We start from the raw sequence: 13,234 nt of genomic DNA on the forward strand, positions 1-13,234 counted from the left end.
CCACCTTGGCTGGACCAGATGGCTTCCCGGGGACAGCAGGCGGGCCAGGCCCAGGCTCGTAGAATCCCCATCCTGGGGCTCAGTCTCCGGTTGCCCTCTTCTGGTCTCTCCTGGCTGTGCTTTCATTCTGCAGCTCTCTCTTGGCCCTGCCCTGCCTCTCTCCGCCTTCCCCATGAACGCCCCCAAGGAGTCCCATGGCTCAGGCTTCCTGTCTGACTTTGTGGTCACTTCCTCCCTGTGTCCTGGAGGCTCCAGGGTCCAGCCCCGACCCCTGGCCCATTGCTCTCTGTCCTGAGTGTTTTGCCAACAACACTTTTCTGGCCAGGCCGATAACTCCAGAAAAGTTCAGTTTCCTTATCTGCACTGTGGCTTTCTCTTGAAGTCAGGTGTCTTACACAGCAGGGGCCAACCTGGGAAGCCTGGCTGACTTGACTTGCTGCCTACTGTCTTTCTCCTGTTCCCGAGCCCCCACAGAGGCCATCTCTATTTTAGGCATGAGTCCTTGCTGGCCTTGCTCTGATACCCAGTCCAGGTTGCACATTGCTTAGGGCCCTGCACTAGCAGAGGACAGAGGACAGCTGGCCACTCCCCCGAAACCTGCCTCCTCAGGGTCTCTCTCCGTCTCTCCTCAGGTGCCTGCCCCCTACCCAGGGAGCCCCATCAATGGGCCTCGTCGGCGTTTCCATCCAGGGCCCTCACAGGGAATCTGGTTAGAGATCAGAGGGGCTGCCAGGCAGAACAGGGGCACAGCCCATGCTGAGCTGTCCTGAGATAAAGGGTGGCTTCTGCCTGGGCAGCGGCCACTGCCCCGGGCCTCTCCTGACTGCCATGAGCCTGGACAGCAGGAGTTTTCCTTGTGCTCCTGTGGGTCTCCAGAATGCTTGCAGACTTCACAGCCTGTACCCTGCCACTGGGCCAACAGTGACCAACCTGGCCAAACATCCCGTGGACCCCTCTTTCCATATGCCCTCCTTTGTCACTGGCTGCTTGTTCATTGAACTACTTGAGTCACTCACTAAGAATGCATCGAATACCTACTATGTGCCAGGTACCATTCTAGGCCTTAGGGACATAGTGGTGAATAGGGCAGGTGACCCTCCCCCCACCCCCAACAGCTCAAAGTCTAGTGGGAACACAAGTAATGAAACCAATGATTCTCTAAGTGGGATCTGCATACTGGGGCCTAGCCACAGCCTGTATTACCAGCCTGGGATGAGGTGGCCAGGAGCTGAAAGAAATGTTGAGAAACTTCTATAGGAATTTGACAGGGAAAGTTTTTGTTTATTGAGTCTATTTAAAAAAAAAAAAAATCAGGTTTCTATTGTTTGTCTTTTTTTTAATTTTCTTTTTCTTTTTTTATTATTATTATTTTATTTTATTATTATTATACTTTAAGTTTTAGGGTACATGTGCACAATGTGCAGGTTAGTTACATATGTATACCTGTGCCATGCTGGTGTGCTGCACCCATTAACTCGTCATTTATTTTATTTTTCTAGCAATTCTTTTTTTTTGTTTTTGAGATGGAGTCTCACGCTGTCGCCCAGACTGGAGTGCAGTGGCATGATCTCGGCTTCCTCTGCTGCTACAAGGCGAAGCCAAGACAGGCCAACAAGCAGGGGCAGGGTCCGATCAGCAGCAGCAGCTGGGGGTAAGTGTCTGAGGGATTCTCGGAGGAAGTGTTCACGTGCAGTAAAAGATGCCCAGATTTGGGGTGAGCCCAGAGCGACATGTGTGGTTCGCACATCCTTCCTTTTTCTGGTTGCAAAGCAAAAGGCAGATGCGTCCTGACTCCATTGGGGTACTCAATTGTCCCATCTAGAAGGACATCATGATAAAGCAACATCTCACCAACAGTCCAAGCCCCTGCTCATTTCAGCTGCATGTATACTACAATTGGAACGATACAGGGAGGATTAGCATGGCTCCTGTGAAAGGATGACACACAAATTCATGAAGCGCTCCACATTAAAAAAAAAAAAAGTCCAATCCCAAGACAGGTTTTTCAGAGCAGCTTTCTTGCAAAGGTTTAGCATGCAAATGACTTTTAAAGAAACTTTTTGTACCTTGGACACTTACTGACTGAGATAAGATGCTGCCAAGATGGAATTCTCTTTATGGAAGGATTTCCTCAAAGATACTATGTTGTGCAACCAGAAAAGAAAAGCTAAAGAATGGAAAAGGGAATTTGAACTCATAATTTTTCTGAGAAATAAGAGTACGGTCTGATTCATAGATACGTTGGTTTATCTGGCCTTCTATCAGTTGATGTTTGCGGGCTGCAAAAAAGTGGCAATGGGTGCCCTTGCCAATGATACGGATGCTCCAGAAGTTTCTAAAGTATCCTGTAAATCTCCAAAAGGAAAAACACATTATTTTACATAATTTAAGAATTGTGGTTCCTGTATTCTTTTTTTAAAAAAATATGCAGTCTGGGAAACATAGCAAGACGCATCTCTACACACACACACACACAAATCAGCTGGGTGTGGTGCCACATGCCTGTAAGTCCCAGCTACCCAGAAGGCTGATGCAGGAGGATCAGTTGAGCCCAGGGGTTCAAGGCTGCAATGAGTTATGATCATGCCACTGAACTCTCTAGTCTGGGTGACAGAGTGAGACCCTGACTCAAAATAGACAAAAAATGTGGTAAGCTGCAATTGAGACCTATTTACAACTTGGTGTATGTCTACAATCAGAGTAATATATTTCTTCTCTTTGCATTCTGCTACCTTGACGTAGAAGAGTTTGCCAGGCCACTTTCATTGCTGCTGAAGGTCTTTACATATTACAGAAAGTTGCTGCAAATCATTTACAAAAGATGATTTAGGCAGGTTTAAATTAGGCAACTCGAGCAGGGATCATTATGGTGGATGGGAGGCAGGACTAGATTGTAGCTCCAACTCGAATGGACAGAGCAGCATGCGGAGGCTCGCCTAGTGAATTTTAGCTCCAAACTGACTTCAAGAACAAACCGGCAATCTCGAGAGAACCCACAGACTCTGTCTCCTGCAGGACCCGGGAGACAACCCAAATACTGTGAGCGCCCCAACTGCAGAAGTGGGAAAGGGAGATCCTTTTCTCCTGAACACACACCCCCAGTGGAGAAACTGAAGGTCTGTTTGCAGAAGTTTCTGACCTTACCTGGAGCTGAGTCAAGTTAGAGAGCCAAGCAAAATACAGGGGTAGAGGAAGCACTGGGAGAGGCCTTGGGAGCTCGCTGGGTCCCCAAGCAGGCCATTGCTGCCTGGCACCACAGGGACCCATTGGGAGGGCAGCTAGAGGAGTGGGGGGATATGCTACAGGGAGAAGGAAATCTCCAGCTGAACTAGGGCGAGAAGCCTCCCCATCAGAACTCAGGGGAGGGCATGAATCCAGGGTGCAGACTCCACAGGCAGGGGAAGAACCATGCCCTTTTCTTTCACAGCTGGGAGGCAGGTAGCCTGGGGCAAGTTCTCAAGCCTGTGTCGCCCACTGCTTGGAAACAGACTCTGTTAGCGGTGCATGGTGGGAATGAGACTGGCCCTTTTTTATTGCATGGGAGCTGGGTGAGGCCTGTAACTGCCTGCTTTCCCCCACTTCCCTGACAACCTGCATGACTCAGCAGCAGCCATAATCCTCCTAGGTACACAACTGCACTGACCTGGGAAACTCACCTCCATCCCCCAAAGCAGCCGCAGCAAGACCAGCCCAAGGAGAGTCTGAGCTCAGACACGCCTAGCCCTGCCCCCACCTGATGGCCCTTCCCTACCCACCCTGGTAGTGAAGACAAAGGGCATATGCTCTTGGGAATTCTAGGGCCCCACCCACTGCTGGTTCCTCTCCACAGTACCACAGCTGATGCTCTCTGGAAAGCACCACCTCCCTGGCAGGAGGCCAACCAGCACAAAAATAGAGCATTAAACCACCAAAGCTAAGAACCCTCACGGAGTCCATTGCACACCCCCTGCCACCTCCACTGGAACAGGTGCTGGTATCCACGACTGAGAGACCCATAGATGGTTCACATCCAGGACTCTGTGCAGACAACCCCAGTGCCAGCCTGGAGCCGGGTAGACTTGCTGGGTGGCTAGACCCAGAAGACAGACAACAATCACTGCAGTTCGGCTCACAGGAAGCCACATCCATAGGAAAAGGGGGAGGGTACTACAACAAAGAACACCCCGTGAAACAGAAGAATCTGAACAACAGCCTTCAGCCCTAGACCTTCCCTCTGACAGAGCCTACCCAAATGAGAAGGAACCAGAAAACCAACTCTGGTAATATGACAGAACAAGTCTCTTTAAACCCCCCACAAAAATCACACTAGTTACCAGCAATGGATCCAAACCAAGAAGAAATCTCTGATTTACCTGAAAAAGAATTCAGGAGGTTAGTTATTAAGCTAATCAGGGAGGCACCAGAGAAAGGTGAAGCCCAGTGCAAGGAAATCCAAAAATCAATACAAGAAGTGAAGGGAGAAATATTCAAGGAAATAGATAGCTTAAAGAAAAAACAATAAAAACTTCAGGAAATATTGGACACACTTATAGAAATGCAAAAACCTCTGGGAAGTCTCAGCAATAGAACTGAACAAGTAGAAAAAGAAATTCAGAGCTTGAAGACAAGGTCTTCGAATTAACCCAATCCAACGAAGACAAAGAAAAAAGAATATGAAAATCTGAACAAAGTCTCCGTGAAGTCTGGGACTGTGTTAAACAACCAAACCTAAGAATAATTGGTGTTCTTGAGGAAGAAGAGAAATCTAAAAGTTTGGAAAACATATTTGGGGGAATAATCAAGGAAAACTTCCCCAGCCTTGCTAGAGACCTAGACATCCAAATACAAGAAGCACAAAGAACACCTGCAAAGTTCATTGTAAAAAGATCATTCCCTAAGCACACAGTCATCAGGTTATCCAAAGTTAAGAAGAATGGAAGAATCTTAAGAGCTGTGAGACACAAGTACCAGGTAACCTATAAAGGAAAACCTATCAGATTAACAGCAGATTTCTCAGCAGAAACCCTACAAGATAGAAGGGATTGGGGCCCTATCTTCAGCCTCCTCAAACAAAGCAATTATCAGCCAAGAATTTTGTATCTAGAGAAACTAAGCATCACATGTGAATGAAAGATACAGTCTTTTTCAGACAAACAAATACTGGGAGAATTTGCCACTACCAAGCCACCACTACAAGAACTGCTAAAAGGAGTTCTAAATCTTGAAACAAATCCTGGAAACACATCAAAACAGAACCTCTTTAAAGCATAAATCACACAGGACCTATAAAACAAAAATACAAATTAAAAAGCAGAAACAAAAAACAACAAAAAAACCCAAAGTACACAGGCTACAAATAGCACGATGAATGCAATGGTACCTCATACCTCAACACTAACATTGAATGTAAATAGCCTAAATGCTCCACTTTAAAGATACAGGACTGGAGAATGGATAAAAACTCACCAACCATCTGCTGCCTTCAGGAGACTCACCTAACGCATGAGGACTCACATAAACTTAAAGGGGTGGAAAAAGGCATTGCATGTAAATGGACACCGAAAGTGAGAAGGGGTAGCTATTCTTATTTCAGACAAAACAAACTTTAAAGCAACAGCAGTTAAAAGAGACAAAGAGGGACATTATATAATGGTAAAAGGCCTTGTCCAACAGGAAAATATCATAATCTTAAACATATACGCACCTAACACTGGAGCCCCCAAATTTATAAACAATTAAGAATAGACCTAAGAAATGAGATAGACATCAACACAATAAGAGTGGGGGACTTCAGTACTCCACTGACAGCACCAGACAGGTCATCAAGACAGAAAGTCAACAAAGAAACAGATGAATTTAAACTATACCTTGGAACAAATGGGCTTAACAGATATATACAGAACATTTCATCCAACAACCACAGAATATACATTCTATTCAACAGCGCATGGAACTTTCTCCAAGATAGACCATATGATAGGCCATAAAATGAGCCTCATATAATTTAAGAAAATTTGAAATTATATCAAGCACTTTCTCAGACCACAGTGGAATAAAACTGGAAATAAACTCCAAAAGGAACTTTCAAAACCATGCAACTACATGGAAATTAAATAACCTGCTCCTGAATGAGCATTGGGTCAAAAACAAAATCAATATGGAAATTAAAAAATTCTTCGAACCGAACAACAATAATGACACAACATATCAAAACCTCTGGGATACAGCAAAGGCAGTGTTAAGAGGAAAGTTCATAGCCCTAAACACCTACATCAAAAAGACTGAAAGAGCACAAACTGACAATCCAAGGTCATGCCTCAAGGACTAGAGAGATAAGAACAACCAAACTCAAACCTAGCAAAAGAAAGGAAATAACCAAGATCAGAGCAGAACTAAATGAAATTGAAACAAACAAACAAACAAACACATACAAAAGATAAATGAAACAAAAAGCTGGTTCTTTGAAAAGATAAATAAAATTGATGACCATTAGCAAGATTAACCAAGGAAAGAGAAAAAATCCAAATAACCTCATTAAGAAATGAAACAGGAGATATTACAACTGACACCATGGAAATACAAAAGATCATTCAAGGCTACTATGAACACCTTTATGTGCATAAACTAGAAAACCTAGAAGAGATGGATAAATTCCTGGAAAAACACAACCCTCCAAGCTTCAATCAGGAAGAATTAGATACCCTGAACAGACCAATAACAAGCAGCAAGATTGAAATGGTAATACAAAAATCTACCAACAAAAAAAGGTCCAGGATCAGATGGATTCACAGGATAATTTTACCAGACATTCAAAGAATTGGTACCAATCTTTTTGACACTATTCCACAAGATAGAGAAAGAAGGAACCCTCCCTAATTCATTCTATGAAGCCAGCATCACCCTAATACCAAAGCCAGGAAAGGACATAACCAAAAAAGAAAACTACAGACCAATATCCCTCATGAACATAGATGCTAAAATCCTTAATAAAATATTAGCTAACCGAATCCAACAGCATATCAAAAAGATAATCCACCACGATCAAGTGGGTTTCATACCAGGGATGCAGGGATGGTCTAACATCCGCAAGTCAATACATGTGATGCACTACATAAACAGAATTAAAAACAAAAATCACAGCCAGGTGCAGTGGCTCATGCCTGTAATCCCAGCACCTTGGGTAGCTGAGGTGGGTGGATCACCTGAGGTCAGGAGTTCAAGACCAGCCTGATCAACATGGTAAACTCTGTCTCTACTAAAAAATATTAAAAAATTAGCCAGGTGTTGTGCTGGGCACCTGTAGTCCCAGCTACATGGGAGGCTGAGGCAGGAGAATCGCTTGAACCCAGGAGGTGGAGGTTGCAGTGAGCCGAGATCATGCCATTGCACTCTGGCCTGGGCGGCAAGAGTGAAACTTCTTCTCAAAAAGAAAAAAAAAAAAAAATCACATGATCATCGTGATAGTTGCAGAAAAAGCATTAGACAAAATCCAGCACCCCTTAATGATTAAAACTCTCAGCAAAATCAGCATACAAAGGACATACCTCAATGTAATAAAGGCCATCTATGACAAACCCACAGTCCACATAGTACTGAATGGGGAAAAGTTGAAAGCATTCCCTCCCCCCGAGAACTGGAACAAGACAAGAATGCCCACTCTCACCACTCCTCTTCAACATTGTAATGGAAGTCCTAGCCAGAGCAATCAGACAAGAGAAAGAAATAAAGAGCAGGCCAGGTGCAGTGGCTCATGACAGTGATCCCAGTACTTTGGGAGGCCAAGGCAGGAGGATCACAAGGTCAGGAATTTGAGACCAGCCTGACCAACATGGTAAAACCCTGTATCTACTAAAAATACAAAAATTAGCCGGGTGTGGTGGTGTGCTAATCCCAGCTACATGGGAGGCTGAGGCAGGAGAATTGCTTAAACCCGGGAGGTGGAAGTTGCAGAGAGCCAAGATTGTGCCACTGCACTCCAGTCTGGGTGACAGAGTGAGACTCTGTCTCAAAAAAAAAAAAAAAAAAAGAAAAAGAAATAACGGGCATCCAGATTGGTAAAGAGGAAGTCAAACTGTCCCTGTTTGCTGATGATATGGTCGTTTACCTTGAAAACCCTAATGACTCCTCCAGAAAGCTCCCAGAACTGATAAAAGAATTCAGCAAAATTTCTGGATACAAGATTAATGTACACAAATTAGTAGCTCTTCTACATAGCAACAGCAACCAAGCAAAGAATCAAATCAAGAACTCAACCCCTTTTACAATAGCTGTGAAAAAACAAAAACAAAAAACGTAGGAATATACCTAATCAATGAATCTAAAGACCTCTACAAGGAGAACTACAAAACACTGCTGAAAGAAATCACAGGCTGGGTGCGGTGGCTCATGCCTGTAATCCCAGCACTTTGGGAGGCTGAGGCGGGCGGATCACCTGAGCTCAGGAGTTTGAGACTAGCTTGGCTAACACGGTGAAATCCCATTTCTACTAAAAATACAAAAAATTAGCTGGGTGTGATGGTGTGCGCTTATAATCCCAGCTCCTCAGGAGGCTGAGGCAGGAGAATCACTTGAACCCGGGAGGCGGATGTTGCAGTGAGCTGAGATTGTGCCACTGCACTCCAGCCTGGGCGACAAAGCTAGACTCCATCTAAAAAAATAATAATAATAATAAAAATAAAATAAAAATAAAATATCCAGAATCTACAACAAATTTAAACAAATCAGTAAGAAAAAAACAATCCCATCAAAAAGTAGGCTAATGACATGAATAGACAATTCTCAAAAGAAGATATACAAATGGCCAACAAACATATGAAAAAGTGTTCAACATCACTAATGATCAGGGAAATGCAAATTAAAACCACAATGCGATACCACTTCACTCCTGCAAGAATGGCCATAATCAAAAAACTGAAAAACGGTAGATGGTGTGGATGCGGTGATCAGGGAACACTTCTACACTGCTGCTGGGAATGTAAACTAGCACAACCACTATGGAAAACAGTGTGGAGATTCCTCAAGGAACTGAAAGTGGAACTACCATTTGATCCAGCAATCCCACTGCCGGGTGTCTACCCAGAGGAAAAGAAGTCATTACACGAAAAAGATACTTGCACATGCATGTTTATAGTAGCACAATTCACAATTGCAAAGTCATAGAACCAATCCAAATGCCCATCAACCAAAGAGTAGATAAAGAAACTATTTTATATATATATATGTGTGTGTGTGTGTATATATATGTGTGTGTATACACACACACACACACTGGACTACTACTCAGCCATAAAAAGGAATGCATTAACAGCATTTTCAGGCCCGACGCAGTGGCTCACACCTGTAATCCCCGCACTTTGGGAGGCCAAGGCGGGTGGGTCATGAGGTCAGGAGTTTGAGACCAGCCTGAACAACATGCTGAAACCCCGTCTCTACTAAAAATACAAAAATTAGCTGGGTGCAGTGGCAGGTGCCTGTAATCCCAGCTACTCAGGAGGCTGAGGCAGGAGAATCACTTGAACCTGGGAGGCGGAGGTTGCAGTGAGCCGAAATTGTGCCACTGCACTCCAGCCTGGGCAACAGTGCGAGACTCTGTCAATAAATAAATAAATAAATAAAGTTAACATAAAAAAAAGAAGAAACACAGACAAAAAATAATAAATTAGGCAACTCCATAGCCATTTTTATTCTTGAAAAAGAATTACTTTGTGTGTAAAGGGAATTTTCTTTTATTTCCTTGTTTTCTTGTTTTGTTAAGATAGGGTCTCATGGCGTCACCCAGGCTGGTGCCCTCATAGCTCACTGCAGCCTTTAACTCCTGGGCTCAAGCAATCCTCCCACCTCGGCTTCCCAAATCACTGGGATTATAGACCTGAGCCATCCACCATACCTGGCCTGTGAAGGGAATTTCCTAAATGAGTTTGAAAGTTTAAGTCATGTCATACAAATAAGTGATTTCAGCCTCCTGGGCTGCCAGGAAGCTCTTAATATAAGTTTGCTAAGTAAATTCCTGTGAAACCATGGCCTGTCAGCTATCCAAACCATACCTTGTAATTTCTCTGAACTCATTTCATTAATTCTCAAAATGATCATGGAAGACCTACTGTCATTTTCTTGAAAAATTAAAGCATAAAATACTTATTAAATAAACTATCAATACATGATGTGGACAAGTGAACAGTCATGCTTTGTTGGCGGGAATGTAAAATTGAGGCGACCTTCCTGGCAATTTGGCAATCCATAAGAGTTTCAGAAATTTTATATCCCATTATCCTTCTAAAACTCTTTCCTAAGGACAAATCAGAGATAAGGACAAAGATTTTTGTTCAAGAATATTTGCTGTTATGACATTTATAAAAATGAAATTTTAGAACCATCTCAAAAGTCCAAGAATAGAGACTTTGTGAAATAAATGTTAGAGCATCCACTTCATGCAATTATAATATAGCTGCTAAATGTTCACAATATCATATTATTTTTAAAATGAGGAACACAAAATTATATTTACAGTGTGATCCCACTTTTTTTGTTAAATATACATCTATAACACACACATACGCTTATAAGGACTTATACAAGACTACTAAGAGTAATTATCTTTGGGTGATGGATTACGGGTGATTTGAATTTTTTGTTATTCTTTATAGTTTTAAAATTCTCTACAATGAATAGACATTACTTCTAAAATAAGTGATACTTATTAAAAAGGAACAATAAAAATATTTAAAAATCAACCATCTGGTAACATTCCATTTTCATTACTTATGTAGACTTAAAAGACTATAATTATGAAATGACCTTAGCTAAAATTTTAGAGACTTTTAATCAAGAGTATTTCTGAAATAGTCTATCGATTCGTAGAGATTGTGGCCGATGGGCTTCATTAGTGCCTATTTTTTTTTTTTTTTTGAGACAGAGTTTCACTCTTGTCACTGAGGCTGGAGTGCAATGGCGTGATCTTGGCTCACTGCAACCTCCGCCTCCCAGGTTCAAGTGATTCTCCTGCCTCAGCCTCCCCAGTAGCTGGGACTACAGGCGCCCGCCATCACGCCCGGCTAATTTTTGTATTTTTAGTAGAGACGGGGTTTTGCCATGTTGGCCAGGCTGGTCATGAGCCATTAGTGCCTTTCAATCACAAAGTTATTTGGTTCATGACATCGTCTTGATTAACACAACAGAAAAAAATCTGATTTAGTCCAACACACGACCTACCACTAATCTTACTGGTGACAAGAAGCTCCTGATAAGGATGGGCTGAAGAGGTGAAAATGAGGGCAAGTTTTGGGATTTAACTTCACTGAAACCATTTTCTTTGAAGGATTGGATATCTGATCTGATGTCGTTTACTTCAGATCTTTGAACAAATCATTACACAGGTATGTTTGGGAAGGAAGGAGTTAAGTCTAAAAAGAGTGCTTGATTCAGGATTTGTTTTGGAATCACTTATCTATTGGGTTGCTGACAGCAATAAACATTTTCTAAATACCTAAAGGAATGAAAGTAGAGTGTCACCCAGTGAGAAGGTGGCAGGTGAAACTTGGTTATTTCTTTACATTAGTTCGGCTGAATGTTAGAGTAAAAAAAAAAAACCCTAAAACAAAACAAAACAGACAAAAGTTACCTTTTAAATTTGTCATGCATCTGTCGCTGGTGTGTGGTCCTTTATAGCGTCCAAGATGGCCTATGGAAGATATTTATTTTGTAAAATAAAGTTCGAAAAGGCAAAGAGATCATCAACTTAGACCAAACATGCCATAACTCCTGTAAATGGATTGTCAGCAGGCATTGACATACATTGTCTATTTTGGCCAGGAAGAGGTGGAGTTATTCTCAAGGTTAAGTAAAGTTCATCTCTCTCTGCCATACTGCCACTCAGCAGTGATGGAAAAGCAAAGCCTGAAGTTGGGTACCGGGAAATTTCACTTGGGAGACGGATGGCCCAGTCTGTCTGTGCACTCAGGTCATCTCGGTTAGTTTTCCCATAATTGTACTAGATCAGCAGTCAAGTGAAATGCCAGATTCATCACTGATAGAATCTCTGTCCTGGGTTGACAGTCTTTTAATTTGTGTGCCTTTGTGGCCAGAGGCCATTATTTCTAATTGCCTTTTTGTCCCGTAGCAGTTCATCTATCTTTCACACACACCAAATTTAATCTTCATGTTAGACAATGATGGGGGATTTGGGCTGAAGTTGTTATCAAATGAGTTTCATAAACTTTAGTACCCTCAGGGAAAAAAAATCTTAAAAGACTTGCCAAAATTTGAAAATAGTAAACAATGATGGCTTTCTAGTAATTTAAGGTTGTTACAGGATCTCCATACTGATAATTCAAAATATCTGGGTCAATGATTTGACTCCTTAACGTATGAAAAAAAGTTTACACTTCTCTTATTGCACCTACAATTTAATTATAACACATCTGATGATTTCTTGATAGGAATGTCTGATTTTTTTTTCTTCTTCACTCAACAACCATATATATATATATATATATATATATATATATATGGTAGCTGCCCTGAGGTAGGCACTGAGACCCAAGATGAATCAATCAAGTCCATGTGAAGACAAATGAAACAGCCAAGTCTGCCTTTGGACCAGAGTGTGTACCATAGGGTACATTCAGAGAGAAATGGAAGCCCGTCTGGGGGTGCGGGTAGGGCCAGGGAACATGGAGGGAGCAGCAGCGACACCATGGGATAGGCTCTGTGAATACCAGGAGTTTCACCCACTCCACATGATTCAGCCCTGGGGATAGTGGAGAGAGGGGTCTCCATCTAACAGGTGACGAAACAGAGCATTAGGGGGTGATATAGTTTGGCTCTGTGTCCCCACCCAAATCTCATCTTGTAGCTCCCATAATTCCCACATGTGGAAAAGATCAGTGGGAAATAATTGAATCATGGAGGCAAGTCTTTTCCATGCTGTTCTCGTGAGAGTGAATGAATCTCATGAGATCTGATGGTTTTAAAAACGGGAGTTTCACTGCACAAGCTCTCTCTCTTTGCCTGCTGCCATCCATGTAAGACCTGACTTGCTCCTCCTTGCTTTCCACCATGATTGTGAAGCTTCCCCAGTCACATGGAACTGTAAGCCCACTAAACCCCTTTTCCTATATAAATAAAGTCTCAGGTATGTCTTTATCAGCAGCATGAAAACTATTACAGGGGGTGAACACTCCCATGGCCTCACATAGCAAGAAGGAAGTGATGGGAGCACTTGAGACCCAGTGTCCAGATTTGTGAGTTGAGTTGGTCC

At 42.7% G+C, this 13,234-nt stretch overlaps 1 non-coding gene across 1 annotated transcript; it reads left to right on the forward strand.

Moving 5' to 3' along the window:
* The first annotated feature begins 1,866 nt into the window (after nt 1–1,866).
* Nucleotides 1,867–1,973, forward strand: LOC129022730 (U6 spliceosomal RNA). Its single transcript, XR_008496529.1, has one exon. It is a non-coding gene; the product is annotated as a U6 spliceosomal RNA (small nuclear RNA).
* Nucleotides 1,974–13,234: the final 11,261 nt, after the last annotated feature.

Source organism: Pongo pygmaeus, chromosome 22 (genome assembly GCF_028885625.2).
Source record: "Pongo pygmaeus isolate AG05252 chromosome 22, NHGRI_mPonPyg2-v2.0_pri, whole genome shotgun sequence".
NCBI lineage: Eukaryota > Metazoa > Chordata > Mammalia > Primates > Hominidae > Pongo > Pongo pygmaeus.